Source organism: Diospyros lotus, chromosome 9 (genome assembly GCF_014633365.1).
Source record: "Diospyros lotus cultivar Yz01 chromosome 9, ASM1463336v1, whole genome shotgun sequence".
Taxonomy (NCBI): domain Eukaryota; kingdom Viridiplantae; phylum Streptophyta; class Magnoliopsida; order Ericales; family Ebenaceae; genus Diospyros; species Diospyros lotus.
Window position 1 is genome coordinate 34,816,610 of NC_068346.1, and position 16,213 is coordinate 34,832,822.

The window sequence follows — 16,213 nt, forward strand, 5'->3', positions numbered from 1 at the left end:
TAAAAAATATATTTATAAAAAGATCTCTATATTTTTTTATTTATGTATTTCTATTTTTTAAATATTATTTTCTCGTTTTCATTTTGTATCGTATTCATTTTTTGTTTCTATTTTCATGCAATCTAATTGATTTTGCTTTTAATATCAATCTCTATTAATTTATGATAATGGTATTTGAGATCGATTATCACGTGTCACCTTAACAAATGGACCTCGGAAATAGAACTTCGAATTTGGCTATGTCGGGCCTCAAGAATACAACCTGCAAGACAAATGAGTGACGGGGCTAGAATCCCCCAAAGTAAACTCCAACGCTCAAGTCAGTAAAATAAATACTGGTAGTAGAAAATGTAAAAGTTAAAGACCTATCATACCTAGTGACTTCACCTCTATTTTTTATAAGCATATCTGTTATGGGGTATTCAAGATAAAATCTGAGATGGGCGGGCACGACTCCCAAGAACCCCTTGTCAAGCCGGAACGGGTCTCGCGATCTGGCCCAAATTTGTTGGACTCCACTCCGAATTATGGACTTGTCACATATCAATCTCTCTGGCGATTCACATGACGAGCGAGACTACTAGCGCGTAGAGTATTCTTATAATTTAAATAGTACCAAATCAATTTATCATCAACTGAAGCAAAAGATATGACCCTGTTAACATTAACACCAATGTAATTATCATTAATATCAGTAAGGGAAGGATGGAAACTTATATCAAATTCAACAAGAATAAATAAATCTTGAAGGTTTGATACCGGAAGGCCCATCGAAATTTTTTTGTTTTGAAGAATGGTTTGAAGGTCAAAAATTGAGGTTTAACATATTTATTTTTAGTATTTAATTTTTTTATTAATTGATAAAAGATATATTATATTTTAAAATATTTTATTGAGTGGTACGAGTATTTAGTATTAAAAATAAAATACATTAAATATATATTACCCAATACGCAAAATCTTTTTTTTAATTAATTATGGTTAAAACGTAATAAGTATTTATTTTCAAACAATATAAATAATCTATTTATGAAGAGTTTTTATACAATATGCTTTTTAATTATTTAAAAATTAAAATAATGGTCTAATAAATGTACAGTACCTTCAAATAATATATATTTATTACGCCTTATATTTAGTAAAGGATATCAGTAGCTTAGTGTTAGGGGTACACAAAAGTTTGGTTTAATCAAAATAATCGAACTGAACCAATCGAAATTGTATGTTCTGTTTAGTTTCAACTAAGGATTAGTTTGGTTTTATTATCAAATTTGACAATTTCGATTATTTTGGTTCGATTTAGTTTTTGTATTGAAAAAAATAGAAATAATTGAACCAACCGAAACTTTCAAAATTTTTTTTCGGTTTGTTCAATTCAGTTTTTTGGTTTTTTTTTTATTTGTTTAGTTTTTTGGGGTTTTTTTAGTTTTTCAATCAGTTCAATTTTTTCGTATTTATTCTATTTTTTTAGCTTTTGATTTGTTTGCTTTTTTTGTTTATTCGATGAGTTCGGTTCAATTCAATTTTTTACACAATCTATTTAGTTTTAGTATTTCGGACCGTTTGATAAACAAACAGACAGAATACTCCCTCCCTATTTAGGGACACTCTATAAGTGTACTTACTACACTTTATTTTCAGCATTAATATACTTTCATTAGTTGATAAAATATTTTAAAATATAATATATTTTTATCAACTAATAAAAGTTTTTAGCAATAAAAAAATATATTAAATGTAACTTAACGAGGGTCTCCTTAACAAAATCAAAAATTCAAAATTCAAAAATAAAATATAATTTGTTAAATTTAATGTCACCTTAATTTTGTACAGGTATTGATTTGGTAATTTATTGCATATGGAGAATGCATTTAGTGAGGTAGATTGATGTCATGAGTCTCGTGACACATTTAAAATTCAAAATTCTCTCATAAAGCGTTACCTTTAATATTTAAATAACATACCTATATGACTTTAATTTAAGGAGAAAATGACCATTAAAATTCAAAATTCTCTCATAAAGCGTTACCTTTAATGTTTAAATAACATACCTATATGACTTTAATTTAAGGAGAAAATGACCATCAATGGAGAATTGCACAATTTTTGTAACTGATAAATCTAATGGGATTATGATTTGTGATTTTTGGTTTTTTTGGGTAGTTAAAGGGAGGGATCCACCACTAATGTAATAATCGTGTAGTTATAGCAATTTTGCCCTATTAAGATTATTCGGTTTGGACTATAATTATTATCTAAAAATCTAGTCGTCACCTTGACTCTACCACAATATATAGTGTTGAGAATCGTACATGCACTCAGTAGGGGTGTGCATTTGGTACCCAAATGCTAAAATTAAATAGATTGAAATTATATAAAAAATTAAATCGAACCTACTAAACAAATACAAAAATCGAAAAAATTGAACAATACGAAAAAATTGAACTAACTGAAAAAATCGAAAAGTTACATGCGTAAGTTTTCAAATTATTTGAATAAGGTTTCCAAATTACTTAAGTAAATAGTAAAATTATGCAAATAATTCTATATAGTACTTGACTAAAAAAAGAATTAGTCGATTATTTTTTGAATAAGAGAGGAGCTATAAGACCCACCATTTATTACTCGAATATCTTTGAGATTATATGCGAATAATTCAATTATTACTTAACTAATGAACAATATTAGTTGAATAATTCATGAAATTATGTGAGTAATTACTACATCGTACTCAATTAACATACAATATTAATCGAGTAGTCAAAATTCTACTTGAGTAATTGGTCGGCTCAATTATTTTGATTTTTTTCAATATAAAAATTGAATCGAATCAAAATAATTGAAATTGTCAAATTAAAAATCGAACCGAACCGACTCTTAACTTGAACCAAATTGAACTGACAATTTCAATCGGTTCAATTCAATTATTTTGACAAAATCAAAATTTTGCTCACCCTAACTATTAAGTCTACCACCAAAAAATTTGGATTGTCACTCATGCAATAAATATAGTGTTGAGAACTATACATACCCTCACTATTAAGTCATTATACTTTAGTCTCCAAACCAAATTGGTTACTTCACTTTCAAAATGGTTAAATAAGCTGTTGTATTTTTAAGGGTTGTGGTCAAACTTGTCATTATACTTTGAAAAAAGCCAAACTACAATTATGTGAGGTTCTTCAAATGTGCATTTGTATCATAGGCCTAGTGAGAAACCCCCTCAATGGGGAGAATGAGAGCCTTGTGAGCTGAGATGCACCATGTAAGACAATGCAGGGTAATAGTTGTCTCTCTTCTCCCTTGTAATTTCTTGAAAGAATGGCTCAATCGGGTGTGCAACGTTTGTCGTACAAGTTGTTAATGTATAAGGTGTCTTTCCGGGAAGACTATATTGCCCGGCAGACCTTATCATTGTTGCTTTCAAGGAGAACATCTTATATTGGGAGAATTGCACTTCCTTCGAGGGAACTTTCTCTTCTTCCAATGATTTAGTTATTTTAAAAATTAATTTAATTGAAATAAATAAATTGTCAAAATTATTCAAAATAATTAGAATAATTAAAATTAATAAAAAAATAACTAATGTCAATAAAGTTTAGTATGAACATAAAACATTTTAGAAAATTTACAAAAATGTTATTTGGACACTTAAAAATAACACTTGATATAACGCTATTGTATTGATATATTATATACTTCTATTGATTAGACATGCAATATAATACACAATACATGAGTATCTCACTAAGTGTTATTTCTAAATATCTAAAAAATATTTTTGGAAAATTTAATCTTAAATAAATAATGTTCATATTTAGTGGTTAATTGGTTTTGTGTGTATATGCTAAGTTTCACTGAAACGAAAATAGAAAAAAAATATGATACGAAATGTTGACAAGGAAATGATATTTTTTTAAAATGTATGATACGAAATGTTGACAAGGAAATGATATTTTTTTAAAAAGTAAGAAACATAAATGCGGGAAAAACACATAAATAAAAAATATATATGGGCCTTTTGTAAATATAATTTTACTATAAAAATTATAAAAAAATAGTTATTGAATCTAAAAAGAAAGCATAAATTTCATAATACATACAAACAAATATAAACACAAGTTTTATTATTCATAAATCATGACTTACTAATTAAAAATAAATAATAAACTTAAATAAAGAAACTAATCAAATATAATACAAAATAATCAAACATAACATCATCTAACCTCTTTTTGAACTGGAAATTCCATCTCTAACCTATTCGGAAATGCGTTTTCAATCATTTTTTAATATTACAAAATTACCCCCAATTTTTATTTTTTGTTGATATTTCCCAGTGTTTCAATATGAAAAAAGTTTTAAAAATGTCAAAACGACACCCTTGAGGTGTTTCGTGCATCATAGTGTATATAATGTGAGAGATGGAAATTCAATCTTAAGTCCAATCTCGCAATTGGTTTGGACTAGACCACATGGTTATCTTTTATCAAGTTCGACCCAATAAGCAGGGCCTGCTAATGTATACATACAATTATATGTACACATCTAGTATGTATGCATTATACTGGATACATATGTATACACTGTACAGTCCATATATATGTGTAATATATATGTAGTATATACATTACACACTACGGCATATGTATCACATGTTGTGGGTCTGTGTGTGAGTATGTGCTCTAGTGTCCCACATCGACTGTGTAAAGAGAAAGGAATGGGTATTTATACTCCTTCCTTACACTTGGGGTTAGGCCTTAAGGGGCACCTAGATTTTGTAAACAGGCGAGCCCTTAGGCCTTCATACGCTCTCGTCCGTCCAATCGATAAGGTGGGTCGGCTGTCTATATATAGAGCAGACTTTCAAGTAATTACTTTATGTCACTTTAGTTGCTTCAAGCGTCAAAAATTTATGTCGACGATCAATGCTGGCTTGAATAACACGACTGCTCGGTGCCCTTGACTCAACTATATAAGGTTGGTCGAGCTTTGTTGTTTGCATCACCCATTTCAAAATTATTTCAATTTTGTATCTCGATTGTTTGTCTGTCATAGAGAACAAATACCTTAGAGAAGTTCTACTAGATCAGACTGTTCATGGTCATCGTTTGCCAAAGCTGACTATTGTATCCTATGTGGACAGTCATCGGAGCTTGCCAGTGACTGGAGCAAGGGCGTTTCTATCTTCAGGATAGCGTTTTCCAACGTGCCTCAGTCGTCAATTTCCTTCTGCTTCCTACTGAGTTTCCTATTCCAGTGGTGTACTTGCCGAATCGTTATCCTCCTGTTGTCGTTGCTTCATCAGAATCTGGGTTTGTAATATTGTATATCTTTATTTGCTTGTTGTTATTATACTGAAGTATACTGTTGTGGATTTTTCCTAATGGGGAGTTTGCTATAATCAGTGCCATTTGTATACAATTATTGTTACTGTTTCAACATTCTAAAGACAAAAAGAAAGGAAATAATAAAAAAAAAACATATGGCTTCCATCCTTACCAATGTTACTGCTGCCACCGCATCGACCTCTACTACAGACGTGCATAGCACAATTTATTATGGAGTTAAAATTTATCGCTTTGGATATAGCAGGTGAAGAACAGAATAGCTTCGAAATTTCCTTAAAGACATTCTGTTATGGCCAAATCCTGTAAACGCCATATGTATCTATTGTGACAACTTAGCTGCTTTGATACGAGTTAAAAATAATGTTTACAATGGGAAGTCAAAACATATAAGACGTAGGCATAATACTATAAGGTAGCTTCTTACCAACGGAATAATCTCCATTGACTATGTAAAATCTAAGGAAAATTTGGCCGATCCTTTGACCAAATGAGTGACAAGAAAGCAAATTACCTATACGTCTAAGGGAATGGGGCTAAAGCCCGTGGAATGAATTTTTCAATGGTAACCTAACCTAGTTGACTAGAGATCTCAAGATCTGGGTTAAATAGGCAAATTGGCTGGAATAATTTATAGTCAACACATTAAGGAACTTATAATTTCTTCCCCAGTTCCTAGTAGAGAAGAAAGTATGTGATCTGTCAGTGATACATGTAGTATTGATATCTTGTTAAAAGTGGAGTAACGACAGAGTACTCTTAATCAATGATTACCTATGTGAGAGTTGAAGTGGGTCGCTTCTATGATAACTATTCAAAGGGCTTGGGTTCTTTAGAGCTCTCATGAATTCAAGATGTCATCCAGGACCAAAATGGACACAATCATATAAAATTCATTCGTATAAGATGAGTTGTGTGTAATATATATTGTCTTGATTTACCACAAGAAGGATAGTTCAAGAGCTGACTTCACTATTTTTTTTGGTAAGTTCGATGGATATTCAATAAGGAAGGCTCAAGTCCAAAAGACACCTTAACTGACACATAACTTGTTTGTTTGCTCTCCATGGCGTCGTGTTAGTTTATTTGTTTTAGCACACTTACACTCATGCAAGGGATTGCTGTGGGTCTATGTGTGAGTGTAAGTGTGAGTGTGTGCTCTAGTGTCCCACATTGGTTGTGCAAAGAAAAGGAAGTGGGTATTTATACTCCTCCCTTACACTTGGGGTTTGGCCCTAAGAGGCACCCAAATTTTGCGAGTGAACGAGCCCCTAGACCCTCGCACGTCACCGCTCATTTGGTCGGTCAAGTTGGATGTCAATATATAAATTTGTTATATAATAAAATTTTAAATAATAATTATTTTATTTTCCTTTCTTCCCTTCCACATTTTCCATTGACATTTTATTTTTCAAGCACATTGGGATTCCAAGCAAACTTCCAAGTAATTACTTCCTATCGCTTTGGTTGCTTCAAACGTTGGAAATTTATGTCGACGATTAATACTTGCTTGAATGACACGACTACTCAGTGCCCTCGACTCAGCTATATAAGGTTGGTCAAGCTTTGCTGTTTACATTGCCCATTTTAGAATTCTTTTGAGTTTGTATCTCGACTATTTGTTTATCACAAAAAGCAAGTGCTTTAGAGAAGTTCTGTCAGATTTAGGCATTTGTGGTTATTGTTCACCAAAGTCGAACATTGTATCCTGCGTGGAGAGTCATCGGAGCCTGCAGTGGCCAGAGCAGGGCATTTCTATCTTTAAGATATCGCTTTCCAGTGTGCCTCAATCGTTGGTTTCCTTCTACTTCTTGTCAAGTTTCCTATTTCAGTGGTGTACTTGTCGAATTGTTATCCTTTTGTTGCCGCTGCTTCGCCAAAATCTGGGTTTACAATACTATATATCTTTATTTGCTTGTTGTTATTATACTGAAGTATACTATTGTGGAATTTTCCTTATGAGGAGTTTGCTATAATCAATTCCATTTGTATACATATTATTGTTACTGTTTCAACATCACATACATTGTTGTATGTATGACAATACGTAAATTGGACCGGTCCGATCCAGTTTGGTCTTACCCTTTTCGGTTTGATCTTTAATCCAAATTTTGATCTTGCCTAGGATTAATTGAACACCCCTATACAGTTAAAAAAAATAAAACGTGCTTAAGATTATTCTATAAGTTTTTAAAACATATTGCGTGAATTCAATCAACACAAATTACGTATATATGATCTCGTTTTACTAGAGTTTGAATTCTCATAACAAGTGAACTAGTATAGTTTGCTTTACCATTGTACTAATCCTTAAATGGTATTTGGTTAGATAGCATGTGTTAAAATAAACAAAATAATGGAGTATCAAGATAAGACTAGAATGTTTTCCGAACTAAGATATAAAATTGTCAAGATAAGACTGAGAAGTATTTCAAGATTTTTATGGAACTATTTGTTAAATTTTTTGAAATGTACTAGATGACACAAGCGTCATTTTTCTCTTATTTGTAAGGATCAAGATATATTTATCTTGAGGGAGGGAGAGATAAGTATATCTAGAAAAATCAAGATAAGAAATCACATGACTTCTTTTTTAAGTGTTATTAGATAAGTTTAACAAACACGTTGGAAAGGACAAACATTCGAAATGCTTCCCATATTTACTCTTTTTCACTTCATATCTTGATTAACAAATAATGTTTTAAGATTTAAAGGTAGTTAAGATAAATTTAAAATTATTTATCAACTTTTTGAAACTACTGGAAATGTTGAGATGGTCAGGTTGTTGTCTGATTTTAAAGCTAGTGGACTAATGATTTGTAAAAGCTTTATATGGTTAGCTTTTGATTTCTAAAGCCTTAAAGTTGAGCAAGCAAAAGACTGATATACCCTTAAACAAATTTCAAAATTTTAACCTATGCCCTTTTGTCTTCCTTATTATTGTTTGCTAGTTGTAAGTCATAACTACCATGGTTATAAGTCGTAACTACCATCAACCATCACCATTACAGTTGCCATCTCTTATAGTAGCAATAGTTCATTAAGTTTCGTATTGCTTTCGATTCCAAAATTGCTTGAATCCAACAAGTTAATGGGTTTCATTGGTAACTAGGATGCTTTCCCAATCACCAGTAGAGGCTTTTGTTTTTTTTTAAATTTATTTATGCATGATTATATTGATATAAATATATTTTTCACACCTTTTAACCAAACAAGTACTTAGAGTAGAACAATGACGCTTTAACAACCAACAAATCTTTTTATCTTGCGAGAGATGCTTTTGATATTTGAAATTGTTTTTGTTCGAACACAATAATAGAACTTATATTGAGGAATTCCTTTTCAAGCTACAAGAACTCTACAAAAATGAAATCAATCAGAAGGCACAAGGTATTTTCCTATGCAAATACTCTAATATCTAAGTCGAATTCATTAAAATCAAAAGAAGTTGTAGAGCTCTTGAATGAGTAAAATTGACTTACTTAGGAGGATGAATCCATCTCTATATATAGATGAAATTGATGGGAAATGATAACAATCATTGATATTTAGGGATCAAGATTACTTCGAATACTCCTTATTCATTATACTTGTTTTAACCTAGTCTTCAAAATAGTTCCCCCAAGAAGATCTTCAAGGGACGTGCTCACTTTTATATAGGTATCCATGCTAGGAAGGCATCCTTGAAAAGGCCTAATCAATAGCTAAGGCCAAAGTCAAATTATAATAAAAAATAAACTAAAATTAATAAAAAAGAAAAAAATGAAGAAGAAAGCATAGCAAGGTAGCGCCTACCCTAATAAATAAGGGCCGACAGCCTTGCTAATGGATCTTTTTTACTGTGCAAGGGGCCCATATTGCACGCATGAGCCTACCGTTGTGCCCACGCGGCCCTCCACAACCCTTTCGTGCAGTCACTTTCTACCAACCTTGTCGATCGCCTACCACACGTGCATCCTCAACAGCCACCTACACTAGTTGCATGCCTCGCACACCTTAGAGTGCCCACGACTAGTTATTCACATGCCCTAACCATGCCATGCACCCTCACATCCCTCGTAGCCTTTCACACACATCCGTCTTCAGAAGCCCACCCTTGAGTAGAGGATTCTTCAGCGTGCACGCCTCAGTCACATGCACGCCCATGCAAGCCCATTTGTCGCACGCCCTTCGACTGACACACCTGCGTGCCTCCTCATGTTGTGCTACGTGCCTTGCCACACCATGCATCATGCCACGTGTTCCTTCTTTATGAGCACACCTTTAGAGCATGTTGCCTCATGGCGGTAAGGCCAGCCTCCTAGGGCTCTCCTTTCTCACAGGACCTTTCCCGCCTTGGAAGGGTTTTTCACCTTGATCCCTCCATGCATGCCTAACCTCAAGACCACTGGATGTAGTAGGGGAGTCATGTGCTCCTTACATTCGTGTGTCACGTGCCAATCACGTGTCCCAATCACACCTGACCTCTATAAATACCCATTAATCCCTAGACCACTAACAAACCATTCCAACCACAAAGCTTTTTTCTCTACCCTTCCGTGTCACTTACCTAAAGGGTTCACCTAAACAGTTCATTCACACTGCTAACATGCGCACTTCTTTACAATACACCCATGGACCTTATCTGCACAACACACCTAAGCATACTACAACTAGACATCTCTACTTCTTCATAACCTATACTGACTTAGGCATCGGGGGGCTCACGTAGAAGAAATCCCCACATGCTTTCTAACTGTTTTTTTAAAGGGAATCACCAATACTATGGTATGGGCAAAAATAGATTTTTTTTCGTGTATTAGATACACACAGCGAAATATAATATACACATCATACATAGCTTGGGTATTTAAGCAACACGCATATACAACAAATAATGCATAAATAAATGCATACATGTTGCCTGATGAAGGGATGAAATACAAAACTGGTTTCTGTATTGAGACAGAGTCCACCTCACGTTGTGGTGATCCTAGTTGGTCCACACCTAATATGCAGTAGGGTATCGTTCCGGTTGCCTCTTCACGTGCTAGACATAGAGGATCTACGTATCACCAGTGCCTGTGTCTCTAAATTACGCGTGTAACAGTTACATGTATAATTTCTATGAATATACAGACTGAAGCAAAAAGAAAAAGAAGAAAAGCAACCTTAGAAGAAGAGAAGAGAGAGACAGAGACAAAAGCTTTGCCTCTACTCTTTTTAAACCAATCTCTCCCATTTTCTTTTATCTTCCGTGCAACCCTCCCTCACCCTCAATTATTATTTCAATAATTCAAGAGGTTACTATGTGATTTTACTATGCATTTTCACTATGCACTATACACCATGCACTATACAAATTTCGGCGCCACTTCTTATTGTGCAATTTTTAATTGATTTCATACTATGCACTATGCACTATTACTATACACTATGCATTTCAACTATGCACTATTGGCAAGGGCCAATGGTCAACATCTGACCAATCAATTCCAGAGACATTCTTGGACACACAATGTCAATACCAAATGCAATACTATATGGTGTGTGACTTTCTAGGTTCATTATCCACCAGTAATCAAATAACACCAAAATCATTTTCAATATCGATCAACCCCTTGACCTATCAATGAAACTTCTCCAAATCCCCACGACTTTTTGAGAGTTCTTGAATAGCTCCTAGTAGCGGTTCAGGACAGTATAAGTGGTAGTGAAGTCTCAGTTCAAGTTAACCTATTACAGTTGACGATTACCATGTGCATCATTCTTCCATTACCTAACGTCCCAACTGAGTGAGAGTCATGGAGTGACAAAGTCACAAACTCAGTAACTATGTGTCAGACCTCATTAATGTGACCAGATGACACCTCAAGAAACACCTTTCCTAACTTTTAATCTGCCCTGACCAGGGATTATTCTATCACATTAATAGTAGATCACATAGAACGTTCACCCCATCAAATACTGATGAGGGTGACGGATCCTATTCCCAACACCTGTCTCCATATACCAGTAATACGGAATCACATAGATGAACGTTCTCACCTCCCAATTGGATGGTTCAGTTCATTAGCAAATCTCGCACACCAATACACAAAACAACCACATTGGTTTAAGTCTAAGGATCAATACACCATTGCAAGCTGATGGCATGACCATTATCCACCAGGCCATGTGGTTAGTCATTGACGTCATATTCGGTTGATTGTTTCCTAACGACCACTTGCAGGTTTACCAGTGATATCTCATGTCATATGGCACGTGACACGCCATCCTCCCATCAATATCCCCATATTGAATGAGATAGTAACCTATGTGCTAGTCCATACTTGATTAATCAAAGTCCTCATTCAAAGAATCTAAGGACTAGGAATAGTTTAAGATATTTTGTAACCAGATAATCTTGTCACACAATCTCAACACTTTGAGAATAAGATTCTCATATAGAAGATCTAAGGTCTCATTCATATAATTAATTGAAGAAAATACGAATGAAAAAACCTTGTCTTTTATAGATTTATACAAAAACACAATTAATGCATTAAAACAAGCCCGCTAAATGTCATCCAAATCTAGTATCATGGCACACAACACTAACACTTTTACCCCACAGACCTCTCTAAAGACTCATTTGCAGACTCAACAGGCATCTTTTAGAGACTGATCCAAGTTACCCTTGTAACACCCTACCTTCTAGGGCGTTAAAATATATGCTAGGATATATATATATATATATATCTCAAACATGAATCACAATAAATCCTCAACATAACCTTTATAGATTAACACACCCAAACATAGAGAATGAATGATATACTTTAAACATAAGTGAAAGTAATATCAGAACCTGTAAAGAATCTTGAAAACATAACATACGTGGATACTTACACATCATTCACCCAACATAACATTACAAATACTATTAAAGCCTAAACAATACAGTCGAATGAAATAGATGGTCCTATCCCCGCATGAGACCCACAAAATTTCCGTCACGTTCATGTCTCGATCACCTGTTTGCCCTTCAGGCTGCTTGCCTCGCCTGGAACGTGGAATATTCCAGGGACATAGTCCAAATATTAAAAGATGTGTAATCTTCTAAGAGAGGGTTAAAATAATCATGAATGAATGATGCATGGACATATATAAACATATACCCTAGTGTAACTTTCTTGGCCTGACAGCTCGACATGGAATCCTAGGTAGAATCTCGAACTTTTGCAGGATTATCTTAACGTTGTTCCATCAATTTCCCTTGGGAAATTACGGCTACACTATCAGGGTGACATCCCAATCCCATGCACGAGTTTCAATATAATAATAATATCGTGCCATGCGAATATCATGACTTTCCATGCAATTAAATATTAACAAATATGACAAAGATGATCATAACATAAATAAATATCATGCATAGTAATAGTAATCATGTCATATATGGGTATTTGGGACAAAATCGCTCACCTTAAAATAGAAATTCGGCTTGCCTCGATTTGTGTGTCAATCTAAAAAATAATGCAAATCGTCAAGATCTTTGGCCAAATCACTTTATGCCCAATCATTTCCAAGAAAAATCAATAATCTAATTTTTTTCAGACTTTTTCTTATTTTTTCTCTATTTTTCGTCTATTTTTCATAATTATAAATTTTTCTAAAATTCAAAATAAATACCTAATTAAGTAATTTATTCAAATTTTATTCATTAAAATACTAAAATAACATTTCTAATCTTTAGAAAAATTTTGGGAATTTTCCAAAACCTCTTCCTATTTTTTTCTAATTAACTTTTATTTTAAAATTTTAAAATAATTATTTTCTCATGAAATTTCTCAAATAAAAATTCATAAAAGTAAGATATTATTTTTTCTTGTATTTCTAGACATTTTTTCAGAATTTTATCCCTCTTATTTTTATTTTTAATTTATTTTTCTTTATTTTTAGCATTTAAAATAATAAAAATTACTTTCGATCGTCTTTTCCCACGCCGGCACACCAGAAAATCAAACGGCTTATACCAAAAGATAGCCCACCTTGAATTGATCACCCTGACCAAATTTGAGCTTGAAAGAACACCCCAAAAACCTCTCTTCGGGCAAAAATCAGTCCGACTCTAGCAAGATTTGATTTTTCCGGCGAAGCTCAATTACCCCTTCAAACGGACTCCAAATGGTCTCAAACGTTCCAGATCAAAGATCCATGACCTCAGGATAAAAATCCCTATGGTATTAACCCTCGAATCATTCTCTAACCCCTTAGATCTGAAGGTTAAACTTTTGGAAAAAAACTTTCAATTTCGACCCCTATTTATACTCAAAATTGGACCTTAGAAATGGCTAATAATCGACACAATGAACACCCCAAGTACTAACCCATCCACTTTTGGCCACAATGGATCTAATCCAAAGCCAAAAATTGATAAAAATCATCCAACTACTTCATTAACATTGAGCCGAAATTTAGATACCATTCTTACTCGATTTTGGCTAATGGCCATAGCCAATCGACTCACCATCACGAGGGCCACCCATTGGCGAGCTTCCCGACAGTCGGTAGGCACTGCCGGCAATGACAGTGACGACCGACCAAGCCCATCCCCTACTTTTGAGAAATTGCACTTTAGCCTCCAAGAAAATTCCAAATTTCATTATAACCTTACCTTTGCACCCCTAAAGAATCTAAAAACTCTTATAGGCCACTCAAGTTCTAAAATTTCCATTTACCCCTCAAAAACTTAGAAATTACGTCGCTTTGGTCTCCCTCGGGTAGTTTTAAGAAATTACATTTTGGCCCAATTTATCGATTTTATCAAAAATCCTTTTGTTTTCAACTCGAAACCACTTAAGGGTTATTCCTTACACAAAATTTAACTCCTCTAAGGGCTCTGTTAACTTTCGAGAGTCCCTTTTGGAAATTCAGTTTCTCAGGTTGAAACTTCGTTGTACCGAAAATTGCCTCGAATTTGACTTCTTTTAATGTTAAAAATCATGCCTCTAGACACTCGATATGAGAATACCCGATTCCTTAGGTATCTCATCTCCTGGGCCCTCCCTCTGACTGATTCGATCAATTTTTTGGGCTATTCTGATACCAATTTCCACAAAACCTTGATTTTTGCTTACAAATCCCTATTTCAAAAGTGACCCAAAGGTCTTGGGTATTACAACCCTTGCCTCTTCAGTGCTTTCTCCACTTGTTCCCTCGAACAACGAGTCGAGCCCTCGACTGTCGGTCTCCTCCGACAACTCCTTACTATTTTTTCTCGCTTGGCTCAGCCGATTGTTTGTCAAGATTTCTCTACATACAAATTCAATTGTTATATTCTGACAACAATACTATTATATGTATTGTTGTATACATTAAACAATTATATGCATACATCCAATATATGTGTAGTATACCACATACTTATGTATACACTATACAACGCATGTAAATTGAACTAGTCCGATCCAATTTGGTCATACCTATTTTCGTTTGATCTTTAATCCAAATTTTGATCTTGACTAGGATTAATTGAACACTCCTATGGTGTTAAAAAAACAAAACATACTTAAGATTCTATAACTTTTAAAATATATTGCGTGAATTCAATTGACACAAATTGCATATATATATGATCTTGTTTTACAAGGGTTTGAATTCTCATGACAAAGTAGACTAGTATAGTTTGTTTTACTATTGTACTAATCCTTAAATGGTATTTTGGAACTATTGAAAGTGTTGGGATGGTCAAGTTGGTGCCCGGCTTTAAAGCTAAGAGACTAGTGATTTGTGAAAACTTTATATGGTTAGCTTTTGATTTCTAAAGTTCTAAAGTTGATGGAAAAAGTTAAAGTTAAACAAGGAAAAGACTAATATATCCTTAAACAAATCTAAAAATTTCAACCTATGCCCCTTTATCTTCCTTGCCATTTTTTTGCTAGTTGTAGCTGTTGACTGCCATCACCATTACAGTTGCTATTGCCTATACTGGCAGTAGTTTGTCGGTTTTGTATCACCATTGTTTCTTCTCTATCTCTTTGGGTTCAGAATTGTTGGAATCTAACAATTTGGAACCTTTAGAACCAATCGCTAATGGGTTTCATCGACGATTGAGATGTTTTTCCAATCATCGATAAAGGCTTCGGGTTTTTATTTTTTTAATTTTTTTATTTATGATTATATTCATATAAATATATGGTTTATACAAATATATCATTAGATATATATATATATATATAAATGTATTAACAAAGCATAAATTTAAACATAAATTTTTAAATCATAAATGTATTTTTTAGAATAGAACAACGATACTTTAACAACCAACAAAGTTTTTTATCTTATGGGAGATGCTTTCGATATTTGAAATTGTTTTTGCTTGAAAACAATAATAAAACTTATACTAAGGAATTTGTCTTCAAGCTCTAAGAAGTTTACAAAAACGAAATTGATCAGAAGACAATACTCCAATATCTAAGTCAAATTCATTGAAATCAAAGGAAGTTGCAAAGCCCTTAAATGAGTAAAATTGGCTTACTTAGGAGGATGAATCCTCCTCTATTTATAGATCAAATTGATGGGATGTGATAACAATCCCTGATATTTAGGGATCAATATTACTTTGAATATACTCCTTATTCATTATACTTGTTGTAACCTAGCATTCGAAACAATTCTCTTGAAGAAGTTCTCGGCAAGATCTTCAAGGGAGGTGCCCGTTTTCGTATAAGTATTCGCGCTCGAAAAACGTTCTCAAAAAGACCTAAAACAAATACTTAGAATAGAATAACGAAGCTTTAACAACCAACAAAGCTTTTATCTTATGAAAAATCCATTTGAGATTTGAAATTGTTCTTGCTTGAAAACACTAAGGATGCGTTTGATTACAATGGTGGAATTTG